This window comes from Orbicella franksi, chromosome 1 (assembly GCF_964199315.1).
Source record: "Orbicella franksi chromosome 1, jaOrbFran1.1, whole genome shotgun sequence".
In the NCBI taxonomy this organism is placed as follows: Eukaryota; Metazoa; Cnidaria; class Anthozoa; order Scleractinia; family Merulinidae; genus Orbicella; species Orbicella franksi.
In genome coordinates, this window is record NC_138145.1 from 7,215,938 (window position 1) to 7,228,022 (window position 12,085).

The window sequence follows — 12,085 nt, forward strand, 5'->3', positions numbered from 1 at the left end:
TGCTTACTATTATAGTAGGCTTTTCTCGTTCTGCTGCTAGCCTGTTCTTTAGTGACAACCGGCAAACCTGTTTACGCGACAGCAAGACCTTGAAAGTTTTCCTTCGTACAGAATTTTGCCCTTTATGAGAAGCAAGCAATCGCAAGTGTACTCGGAAAATTAAATATTACTTTCACTTGTATTTTCAAAGTTTTTCAAGTTGTCAAAATTTTCCAAAACTTTAAAAATACGCGTGAAATTAATCCTTCATTGCCCTCGGGTCCATGCGAATGCCTGTACAAATAAGAGATTAGCACCATTATCATAGCTATACCTTTGATTTTGGGTATCCAAGTTACAGTTAATTGACAGCTGTTAAAACAAGCTATCCGCTGACCAGTCTCATGTGATGATACCGCGGGCTCAGGTTTAGAGCTCATCGAAGTCGGGTGTTTTTTGAAGTTGATCGCTGACCAGGGACGGGGTTTTTATTTCATTGGATCGCGGGCTCAAGCAAGGTTATTACTTTGGGGGAGAAGGAGGAGTACGTGCAAAGGCAAAATTTTGTTGGAAATTAACACCTGGTGCGTTTCTGACGTTTCTTCGTACATATTCCTTGCACAATCGTCTCGTCAGTTTGTTAAAATTTAACTGGAAAAAATAGCGAAACCACATGCTGAACAATTACATGCTCACAATTGATCTTTTTTTTTTCTGACCCAAGAAATCCTCTTTTTTCTTTATGGTTAGTTTTTGTAATCAGGAGCTCCGCTTTTAGGCTTGGCTAGGGCTATATATTACTCTGCAGGAGGAAGAGTACGTGCAAAGACAAACATTCGGCTCAAATTAACCCTAGAGCATTGTTGACTTTTATTCAGACTTATTCCTTCACCATCGTCTCGTGGAAAGTCCTTGATATATTGCCCGCGTACTTTCTATAATCTTGGTGACGCTTACAAAGTCTAGTTGGTTAAAATTTAACTGGAAAAAATAGCGAAACCACACGCTGAACAATTACATGCCCACAGTTGAGTTTCTGATCCAAGAGAACCAAACTCACTTTTTCGTTTATGGTTAATTATTGCCATCAGGAGCTCCAGTTTTAGGCCTGGCTAAATTTATATATTATAGCGTGAGCGATGCGAATATGTATTTTTTTGAATTCTACTAAGATTAATTGACTAGTTCGCTCGATTCATTTGCCTGTTGGTTGCACGCTGACGTCAGTTTGTTTCTTTGTCCTTTTTCTCGGCAATTTTGTTTTTCATGTATTCTTCCTATTTGTTTCTTCTTGAATATGGAAAAATCTAAAAATTCTTCTTGAGAAGAGGAAGATAATTCTCTGAGCTACCAAATTTCGAGCTCGTCTCCACCTAAGAGATTTGCTAATTTAAGCGAGCAGGAGTTGAATCAGCTGGTTGGACAAAGACACTTGAAGAAGACCAAAAAAACAACAAACTGGTCTGTATTAACCTTTCGAGGATAGTAATGTATAGCGGCAATTTTAGAGAGAATTTTTCAGCAATTTGGCGATAGTAAAATTCAGCACAAGCTTTCATTGTAAAACTTTTCTGGCGTCGGAAGCCATTTCATGCTTTTAGCAGGGAAACCTTGTTTATGAGAGTTCAAGTTAACAAATATCTGATTTATGTGAAGTCTTACATACGAAATCCTTCTGTTCCAAAGACGTTAAAGATAAAGCTTTACAGACGTTTTATAAAATATTGGTAGCCCGTGATGAATTATTTCAGTTCTCGGGTTTCAGTTTTACTCGATCGTGAACTGAACTCTTGAACGGCAGGTCTTTTCCACGGGTTGCGGGTGACGGGTGGAGGGTAACGGGTGGCGGGTTGCGGGTGGCGGATAACGGGTGGCGGGTGACGGGTAACGGGTGGCGGGGTTTTTTTTACTGTACGCTCTATTTCTATTTAAAAAGCTCAATTTCCTTTGTAATCATTCCATTCTACAGAAATTTGTAACAAAATCCTTTAAACACTAACAAAACCAGGTAGCAATACCTGAAAATGTCTACAATAATAGTATCATAAACAAATCTGAAACGGTTTTACTCACATAACGAGAAATTCTAAACGTACGCTAACATAAGAGGCGTAACATTCACGGCTATCTTGAAAACAATTTGGGCCATCGCCTTAGCCCAAAAAACTCTGTAGAAACTCTAATTGCTTACGTACAATGAGAAGCCTTTTCAAGCGGTTTGAAACCGCCGTAAATCGAACCGAGAAACATTCCATATTTCACGCAGCACTAAAACCCCTAGATCATTCTTTTTTCAGGCTCTAACTCTTACCCGTCAAAAAATAGCATAAAAGAGCCCTGAAGGACAGCTGTACTGAGGAATATTCAAAATGGCAGACAAATTTAGTCATAAACAGTAAAGGTGGGGTGAAAAAAATAGTCCGCGTACGGTGATTGTTTGATGCGAGCTATTATAAACGTGATATAATTTGCCGGAAATTCAAGTGTCTCTAAAGGCAAATAGCACAAGATGTTTAACTCGAAAGGAGCCAAAAGTTATGTACACTGACAACATCAAATGTGTTCTCCAAGTTCCACATCCGTATGGATGATTTAGACCGTCACCAGCAGCCAAAACGCTTTGTAGACGGTTACAGTTGATCTGATAGAGCTGGAGCGTGAAACTTCCTACAAAATTCGCGCCATAGAAGCTGTTTATTGGACTCTACCAATCTTCCCTCAGTGGCCTCTTCGATTTCGATGTTGTCGTGTGTTGCTAGAGGGGCACATGAACGCAACGGATGGTAATACACCGCCTCTGGAGTTTTTGTGATGCAGATCTTGCTTTCCCCGCTTCGCTGAAAAACACGACACTCCTTATGCCGCAAGAAAATATCATGTGGGGCAGGCGGAGGTGAATCTGATGCTTTGTCCCGTACACGTCCCTTGCACCCGTAGCATGTTGTAGCCTTCGTCTGAGCAATAAAAACAACTTCGAAGGGAGAATCAGACTCAACTGAGGCTTCAACATCAATGCCATCCCCGTATTGTGACACATCACGGGGAGGATGTTTCTTTCGCTTGCGGATGCTCTTCGTTTCATTGTCTTTCTTTCCTGCCCCATTGGGAATCGTTGCACGAATCATCCTCTCAACTGGCAATTTGTATGATTCGACATACGACCAGAGAGCATGCCAAGGTGATGTGCTACCGCCAAGGTATGAGCACAAATTCCGCATTCGTTGAAACGTGGGCAGTCGACGCAGGCTAATTTCTTTCTCGCTATCTGGACAGTGTTGGAGAGTGGGCTGGATAAGGATATGACTATCCTTCGGCTGTCGTCGTTTGGGAAGGAACCAATACCATTCAACTGGACAATTTTGTCTGCGTTGGTCCAGGAACCTTTCAGAGATTCTGGGAGACCTGAATCTTTGAAACTCCCGATTACCTCTGTTTGTGTCAGGGGTTGTTCTTTGTTGTCTTCTTCGATATCCTCTGTGATGGATGTTCTAAGTTTGGCAAGGTGTCTCCCCCGGTCACGCCAGGAAATGTACATTAAGGTCAGGTTAGGTTATGGTTATCCAAAGCACTTAAGCACTAAAGTCGGGTCAATTTTTTCAAAAAAAAAAAAACAGCAAAAACAACCACAAAACGTTAAGAACTAATAATTTTAAAATAATTAAAAGGAAGACAGAGTGTCTGGATTGAGCAAAATTGTTTCATTAGCAGGAAAATCAGGCATCCGGCGGCCTTTTGAAATTTTCGCCGAGTTTGACAGAATTTTAAATTGGGTTATTTTTTATTTTGCCTTCTAAGCAAGTTCAATATTACATTGAATTGGTCGGAGATTGTCACCCGCCACCCGTTACCCACCACCCGTTCCCGCCACCCGCCAACCGCCAACCGCCACGCCTAACTTATCATTTTATTTAAAACGAAGTGAAAAGGAAAACGTAACACACAAACCTGCTTTGATGAGGAGCTTCTCAAACAGCTCAAAGCCAGGGCTGTTTGTTCACTTTCTACCCCACTCTCACTTTTAAGAAATGTCTGGTTCCATATTGTTCTACTCTTTTGTCGAAGAGGCCGTAATGGACAGAGAGCTAAACCATGCACCAAAAGTTTGTGTTCGGAAAACCGATCCAAATCAGTTAACTAACTTTTGAGAAACGTTTTTCAGACAGCAATTTTCGTTTGTTGTCAGTTTGATACCTAGGTTCTGACTGAGCAGTTTGAAGTTGTTGGAGATCGAGAAAACTTAAACTAACGCACCGCGATCCAAGAAAAATGTTGATGGGTCGCTCTGTCTGATTTTTGAATGAACATTTTCGTGCGGTTGATCGTGCTTTGACTTCATGTTAGCGGGATGAGATTCAATAAATATTTTTATCCGATACGAAAGATGTTAAAGCCTCGATGTTATAAAAGAAATGGTAAACGTGCAGCGTGCAACTATCAAGTTATGGATGTACTTAGGAGGTTTGCTAAGCACTCAAGAAGCTAGAGTAGGTGAATCCTTAGTGAATGCATTATTCATTTTTTAGTTGAAGCCACTTGTGTGCATCAACCCAGTCATTGAGGTAACACTGAATACCATATGCATTCTCCAAGCCTTCTTTAAAGCCATCCTCGCTGAAGCTCCTCGCAACCGAAATCTGGAATAATAAGAAACAATTGCAGTTAATAAGCTTTCACTAATCAATACAATCAAAACAAATAAACATACATAAACAATAAAGGTGTGGCTGCCTGGAGTACCCATAAGTGCTAGTGGAGCTAAGCAGCCAGTTGACATCAGCGTTAAATGAAAAGAAATTATAGGTAAGCAAGATAGAACAAATACACACATAAAAGAAAGGAAATGAAGAGACAAAAATGCTATCACTATGCTATTAGAGAAGTCTGGAGTAATTAAATTTATATATATGTATAAAGTATTAATTTTAGAGAAGTACACAATTAATAGCTATAGCTTGAAAATACATTTTTTCCTTAAATAAGCTGCAGTATGCTTAGTATTCCAATACCTTCAAACATTTCCGAAAATATTGTAAAATTTGAACTTCCACTAATGTTCGGAAGTCTTTGGCGAGCTTCGGGTGATTTTTGCCAATCTTAAAAAATCATCGGCAATTTTCGGCAATCTTACGTAATCTTTGCAAGGGTTCGGGTTATTGTCGGAGGTGTTCCAAAATATTTGGATAATAATCGACGATCTTCGGAAATATTCGGAAAACGTCCAATTACCTTCGGCTATGCGGATGAACTTAGTCCACCTTCGAAATACCTCGGATTATTCAATCAGAATCGAGTAATTTTTTTCAAGTGTATTATTGTCACACGCCTTTGTCAACTATGATTACGAGATAAAAATCTCGAGCTCAAAACGAGATGAGATGTTCTTTTTTTCTCCTGTTTACTGTTTGTCATCTATCTCTTACTTGACTTATAATGACTGTTCTATCCCTTTATTTTATGTTCTGACTATGCCAGGAATTTCGTAAACTGATAACTTCTCTATTAGACTTGTACAAATCGCGTATTCATCATAATCACTTTTTTTCTGGATATCGTCAATTTTTTGTGTCTGTAATAACTGACCATGGAGACAAAACATAACAATGGCTACAGATCTTTTTAGTTACAAAAGCTTGAGGTTAAGGTTATGTTTTAAGTGGGATTTTTGAGAAAAAGGAAATCAACTGTTTTCTTCCAACACGATGCCCCCATTCGCATGATTTTCTACTAGTCTAAGGCTCTCTTAGTTTGAATCTTCACTTCGCTTTCCTTGGCTACTTGCACGATCTTCTAAGAAAATACTAAAGCAGCTGGTACTATTACCGGCTGTCTTTGAACTCTAACATTGCTCAATCGTTTACCGTCTCGAGATACCAGTCAGGGGATCGTCCATAATCGTCACGCTTAATGCTCACACTTCGTAGCGCTCCAATGTAGTCCTTGCCTTGGAAAATAAAGGTATCTTCACTGAAAAAAATAGTAAAGAACGTCGATCAAAAATGTCCCATTATACTGAAAAGGCTAGTATTTAAAGGGATGATTTTGAAAATATATCGTGCCCTGGAATTTTTTTTGCTGGAATTAGGAAATTGAGATTACAAAGACTTTCCATACACAGAATGCATAGAAAGTGTAAAGGTATAATTCTGCCAAATAACAGTCGATCAACAATACAAGGTCATTTTAAAGGTTATGGTAGTATTTCAGCCCCCCCCAAGAACCATTTTTAAGACGTTTAAATTTCTAAACTCAAAGGAGTCTATTTATAGTAGGCATAGAGTGGAACCATTGACAAAAGACTCCAGAAATATTTTTGTACTAGTGCAAAGTAGACACTGGCTAATTAAATCAGACAACAAGGCTAATAACTAATAACTGACAATGGAATATAGCCGCAGTGAACTTCTCAAATGGTCACGTAGGAAGTCTAAGCCATTAAGGTTACCGTATACCTTCAGGTCGGCAATTTTCTTCAAATTTGGATTTTTGGGTCAAAGTGGTGGTCGAAGAATAATCTCTAATTTCTGAAAAAAAAAATTGAAAAAGACTAAATATTGGCGGAGAAATGGCGGTTTTACGTTTTCGCCGGAAGTAAAAGTTTACCTCTTGATTGACAGCCCTATGGCGCATATGCAATCAACCGAGACGATTTTCGCGGGAATTACCTGTACGGGTGTCACGAATTGATTACTCAGTTCATCAGCATTGTTGCTCTGACTACCAAGCATTTTCGGTGTTAGGTGTACTTCTATTAGGTTATAAGTAAACATAGACCACGTTAAAAACATGGACGAGTTCGAAAAAGCGAAGAGAGCGAAGAACGAATGAATACATACATCAATGAGTGAAAAACCGAAAGTTCGCCACGCAAATGAAGCTATAGCTATCGTATAAGGAGGGCAAAAAATTCGAGGTAAGAGAAAAAAAAGGTTCTGTAAAAATTTGGGAACTTGCCAGAGACTCTTCTGATGAGTCCGATATCGACGAATCATTGGACTCATTGAGATCCATTGAAATATTATCCACGCACAGTTGTTCCGCCGCGCATTCTCTTATTTGTTTTCTTCGCTCAGCCACTCTGGCGATCGTCTCCTTTTTCGTCTTCCCCATTTTGCCAGAGTGACCAGCTTCCTGAAAAACCGAGCTACAGAGAAATGATCTCTCCGCCTTCGGCGCCTTGAACGCCTTGGAGCTTCGCGACCAGGAGGTTAACGGTAGTAAACTTTCCCTGAACTGATTGGCTCAGTTATCTGAGAACCCAGTTGAAGGAGTTTGTGGGTGGAGTCTGTTTGTGAAGCAGAAGATTTTTCTTAACGCTGTTTTCGCGAATAAATTTTTTCGCTTGAAGCAGGCACTTTAACGAGTTCTAACTCAAAGGGAATTTGTTCAATTGCCCTCAAATTTGGACAGTAGCTAGTTTAACATATAAACTATCGAAACTGCGAATTGTTAATTACGAAATACTTTTTCTTCGAGAGCGATTTTTGTACGATCACTCCACATTTTTTTAATCCTATTTCGAAAATTTTCTGTAACTTTTTACTGCGATTGAATATGGCAAAACGAAGACACGTTTTTTAGCGCATTGGGGCCCTGAAACCGAGGAAAAAATTAAATTGGCGAACAACAAAATTCGCTTTGACTTGTTGCTTTCGAAAAGTGATTCGGGTGCTCGCATTTAGTGGTAATGAAAAATTCGACAATTCATTTTATTTCAAAATTATTGGTATAGTTTGATAGCCAGCTCTATAAGCTATAATTTGATATAGGAGTTTAGGTATCTACCGCTTAAACTGCACTCGCTACATCGCTTGCGCGCGAGACACCGCTGAAGGTATACTGTAACCTTAATTCGATAAAAAGTAATGAATTCAGATTAAGCGTTGTAAGCGTTCACAGTTAAAACAGTGTGCGTAATGTTTAATTTAATGTGAATTAAAGAGCAGGTTCCGTGGTGAAAGACTGCCACACCTAGTTACCTTCCTTTCTCACGATTATTCTCTTCGTTATCAATTTCTTTCTCTATGTATCCTGTTGTTCCGTTGATCCTGATATACACGTTTGCATCTGTGTGGCGCCGTCAACAGTCCCAGTCTTGACGACCACTTGCTACCACGTTAAATACACTGCTAAAGTGAAAGAAGCAAAATATTGAGTTAAGTAGAGAGGTTGGTCTATATTTTTCCTTAAAACAAACCGCTGATGTTCAACTGAGTTATTAATCTATTGTTTGAGTTTCTTGTATGTATGAAAAAACTTTGCAAGGTTTAAGTTTATTTCTTTCAGTCGAAATCATCCTTTGTCTTTGGAATTTGTCGATTCTAACGATAATAATCAGTTCTAACGCTACCATGCTGGGGACACAGTTGCATCATTTCGTTTGCCGAACTCAAGAAATCACACTCGTGTAAAAGGAATAACAATAACAATAAAACTATTAACGTGTCAAACCATGTAGCCTGAGTGAAACCCATACTAATAAGGAGACACAGACTGATACAAAATGCAAAAGTGAGAAGACTAAGATATCTACACTTAAATATGAATGATACAAAATGAGGTCTAAACTGTTGTAAAGATAAAACTTAACATTACAGGTAATATATCGAACGCTGATCTAATGTAAAAAGAATCAATTAATTTTACTAATACGATTTAAGAGTATCATGTTGAGCAGAGGATACAACCCTTGCAGCCAGCCTCTGTGAACTTGGTTAAATCTTTGCCACGAATGCGCGTTTAAAACTCATTAAGTGTTTTGCCTGATCTGTCATCCGTTAACAGTTTTCCCCATAATTTGGGTCCTAAGTGTCGCAGTGAGTGCCTACCGTACGCTACAGAGTTATACCTAGCAGTGGAAAAATCAGATTGCCTCAAATTGTACGTGGAGTTTGCTCAAGTTTTCAAGTTGAGTAAATCCATATTTTTGTCCGATGCTATTACCATTATAAATGTTATAAATTAATTTTAGTTCGCAAATGAACGACTATAGTCTTGCTTTCGTACGCAGTAATACCGATGCTTACCCACTTCACAATTGTCTCCAGTCCATGACTTTTTGCACACACACGAATAGGTTTGATTTTCCGCTTTGAACACACAAGAACCACCATTTGCACAGCCGGTCATTAAACAGCCCTGACAGAAGTAACAATTATGTAAATTTCTTGATGTTTAAAACAAGGAGGCTAACATACATTCCTTAATCAGTCACGCAAAGCTCCGACTTCTGGATGAGTCCCGCCATGATTTTTCTTGGTACTGAGCAAGCAAGCATGCACAAAAGAAAAGCTTTGAGGATGTAGTTGTAAGGTAGGCATGCACGAGAGGGTATGAAACTTTCACCGTCGCATCGTGTGCAATGCTTTTGCAAACTGTCCCAACTAAAACCCATTTTTAAGCCTGATCCGTTTCGTGTAAACCAGCTTGTGTGCTGCCCTACAACATGCGTATCTTTATATTGCGACGAAACAATTCACCTGCGGAGATGTATGGTGATGCCTTGTTATAATTTTAAACTCAAAGAAGAAACATTTACGTTAGGACAGCTGTCGGTATAAAGAAGATATTTCCTGAGATGGGCAGGCAATATACTGACGCTTGCCGTAACATTCGTCTAAGGTTGTGCAACACATTTTTGCCAAAAACTGGGGACCTGAATATTTTATTTTATATAAGTAAGATAGATTCTCTATTTCTCTTGAAAATCACATGAGTAACAGTGTAAATGCAAACTTTGTTATGCCAGAAAAGAACACCTATATAAACTATTTTTTCAAAATAAAAAACCCACAATTCAGGGAAGATTCTCCCTGCAATCTTTCTTAATATGTGGCTACAGTTTCCTAGACTGGAAGAAGTTCTCTATCTAATCATAGTTCGGCACGGATAGCTAACTTTCAATTTCACTTACACTTAAATTCCTAAAAGAAAACGAAAAAAACTTCAATGCCGCTGAACTTAGAGAAAACATTTTTTGTTTATAAAATATGAGCAGTGCATGAGTAAAGTTCACTCTTCTAGTTGCTTTGAACTATTCACACCCGAGACACACAACAAAACGATAGCACGCATGCGCGTTTGAAGAGAAAGAAGTGTGATGCATCTTGTGATGCATAAGTGTGATGCATCTTTTGACCGATTGCCGAAAAATTTATTTCTTATGCCCTCAGATACTTGATTGCCTGACAGAATGGTTCAATTACGATAGATTTTTATGAATTTGTAATGAATATTTTGTATTAAAACTATAAGATTGAAAACACATTAATTCTAACGCCGGAGGTGTACAACAAAGTGACCAGCTCCCAATTGGCTTATTGCACCGGTATCGTAGAGGTCATGGGTTCGAATCCCGTTCAAGATGGAATTTTTTTCAGCCTTTAATTTCACAACTCCCTAACCCTCGGACTTACAGGCTAACTCATACCGGAACCGTAACACAAGGGGAAGGAGGTCGATGGAGCCCCTCCTCTGGGATCTCGTTATGTTATGGCACAGCGAAAAAAAATTATATCGATCAAATAGCCCTAAGCATCCTCTACAAGATGAAACCATTTTTGTTGGTTATCAGGTAATATGACGTCAATGACGTCATTTGACCCGCTATCTTGGATCCGCCCTCTTGGTTTTCACCAGTTTTTAAAAAAGTCAAAAAAATAAGCCAGATTGCTTCTGAAATATTCAAATTTGTGAATTTCTACAAATTGATGTAGAAAACTGTAAAAAAATACGGAATTATGTCAACAACAAAAAAGGTACATACACATATGACAAACAGCTGCTGAAAGTTTCAGCCCCTTCGAGTAAATTGGTTTTCCAAAAATTTGAAAAAAACCTTTTGGGGGGTTCCCTCCCCCCCCCCTTGTACGTCCGGGGTTTAATATGTGCGTATAATTGCGATGATCAATCGTGTCTTCATATCTTTTTCTGCAGTTCAAATATATGATATTTCCTTTATTAAATTTTTTTTGACATTAGTTATTGATGGCACAGGCTGTTTTCTAAAATTTGTATTCTCGTATTAATGCGAATGCAATTAAGGATGTGCAATTCGAGTGATCTTTGAAACTCCTCTCAAAATTGCACGAACCGTATAGTTAAATATCACAAGTAGTGTAAATCTCTTTTTGTTTTTCGAGATTTCACAGGATAAACTATTTATTATATATTTTCCCTCGATATTTACAAAAAGACGGAGTATAAAGTCGTTGGGCGTGCACATGACGCGAGAGTGGTTTGTTTACTTATCGCCAGGTGTCAACTACTACACTGTCATTTTCGTCGCATAATTTGCAAATAAAACTGATAAAACTACCAGCTATTGTAGAACATAACTTTTTAAGTATTACGTTTCTTACCTTCAGAAGCATTGAGAATGTAACCCCCTGCTGATCATTTAACTGGGTGTTTTCGTTGATCAGCGTGTTGTCGTGCTTGTTAAGTTCACACGTTTTTTTGCCGTCCTTCTTGGAAGACACCTTGAAGTTTGTGGAACTGCACCATGCGTTTCTCAAACACGACTGGCTGCAAGACATCAAACTTGGAGACTCAAACCATTTGACAAGGTGTCCCGTAAGCCGCTTATTTTCCCGCGTTATGAAGTACCCTAAATGAGATGTGGAATCTTCATTTGCGGCCAAAACCCAGCTGTATATGGTCCCTTGAAAGAGAAAAAATAACAAAGCGTGTTTTGCTTCCATTATAGACAAGAGTCAAAGGGATGGCGGATGCTGATCATATAACAGTATATTTTGGTGCTTATACGACGTTGTGATTGGCCATTTCAGTTTGATTAATATTCGGATCCCTTAACTACGCAAATAATTAATGAGCCAACGGGTGGACTATTTATTATTCAGCCATGTTGTGTAACAACCTAGCATTACTGAAAAATATACATATTTATCTTTACTTGAATTTCCCGTCTATTGGTGGTTATGTAGAGAACTTTTTTTTCATTTTAAGGAAAACGACCAATTTTAATTTAACTTACACCTTTTCACGTTCTGTTGTTACTATTTGTCTTAATTAGCATTTTTGCCTACTTATTATTCAACTTGCTTTGTAATCATTCATTCAACTGAAGATGACAGAAGCTCTGTCGAAA

General features: G+C 38.6%; 1 pseudogene across 1 annotated transcript; it reads right to left on the reverse strand.

The window, feature by feature from the left end:
* Positions 1 to 2: 2 nt before the first annotated feature.
* LOC145469903 (uncharacterized) lies at positions 3 to 11,879 on the reverse strand (annotated as a pseudogene). Its single transcript, XR_014042401.1, has 5 exons — positions 11,337 to 11,879; positions 9,003 to 9,114; positions 7,956 to 8,105; positions 5,838 to 5,943; positions 3 to 4,613 (listed from the first exon to the last, which is right to left on the reverse strand). The product of XR_014042401.1 is annotated as an uncharacterized LOC145469903 (transcript).
* Positions 11,880 to 12,085: the final 206 nt, after the last annotated feature.